Genomic DNA, 1,218 nt, shown 5'->3' on the forward strand with positions numbered 1-1,218 from the left:
TACATGTACATGTAAACCAACCCAACATCGATCCGGTTCAGTGGATGGATGCATGCTCTATGTGGCACGAAGTATGTCGGCCGAGCCAGTCGACGGACCAGATCGATGCTACCGGAGGGATTCCATTGTAGACCAACGCTCGACCTATGTCCGGTGTGTGTGATAGGTCCACTGTAAGACAAACATAGTTCTGTCAACCCTAAAACCCTAAACAGTGATAACCCTAACCCCCCCCCCACTAAACCGTAAAAACATTCAAAATTTTGCCCCACATGGAAACCATTATGCATGCATTCTCTATGGGGTCATGGGATGCCATGAAGAAAGTTTGGGATTATACACGCAAGTATGATCTCTGACACGCGCATTTCCGGCCTAGCATGTCAACACCCCGAAAGCACTAGCTGGGTTCCTCACCTGTATGAAACCAACCCAACATCGATCCGGTCCAGTCGATGGATGCATGCTCTATGTGGCACAAAGTTTGTCGGCCGAGCCAGTCAACGGACCGGATCGATGCTACCGGAGGGAATCCATTGTAGACCAACGCTCCATCAATATCCGGTGTGTGTGCTACGTCCACTGTAAGACAAACATAGTTCCGTCAACCCTAAAACCCTAAACCCTGATAACCCTAACCCCCCCACTAAACCGTAAAACATTCAAAATTTTGCCCCACATGGAAACCATTATGCATGCATTCTCTATGGGGTCATGGGATGCCATGAAAAAAGTTTGGGATTATACACGCAAGTACGATCTCTAACACGCGCATTTCCGGCCTAGCATGTCAACACCCCGAAAGCACTAGCTGGGTTCCTCACCTGTATGAAACCAACCCAACATTGATCCGGTCCAGTGGATGGATGCATGCTCTATGTGGCACGAAGTTTGTGGGCCGAGCCATTCAATGGACCAGATCGATGCTACCGGAGGGAATCCATTGTAGACCAACGCTCCACCAATGTCCGGTGTGTGTGCTACGTCCACCATAAGACAAACATAGTTCCGTCAACCCTAAAACCCTAAAACCCTAAGCCCTAAACCCTGATAACCCTAAACCCCCCCCACTAAACCGTAAAAACATTCAAAATTTTGCCCCACATGGAAACCATTATGCATGCATTCTCTATGTGGTCATGGGATGCCATTAAGAAAGTTTGGGATCATTAGTACATATACATGCAAGTACGATCTCTGACACGCGCATTTCCGGGC

Source organism: Triticum dicoccoides, chromosome 5A (assembly GCF_002162155.2).
Source record: "Triticum dicoccoides isolate Atlit2015 ecotype Zavitan chromosome 5A, WEW_v2.0, whole genome shotgun sequence".
Taxonomy (NCBI): Eukaryota; Viridiplantae; Streptophyta; class Magnoliopsida; order Poales; family Poaceae; genus Triticum; species Triticum dicoccoides.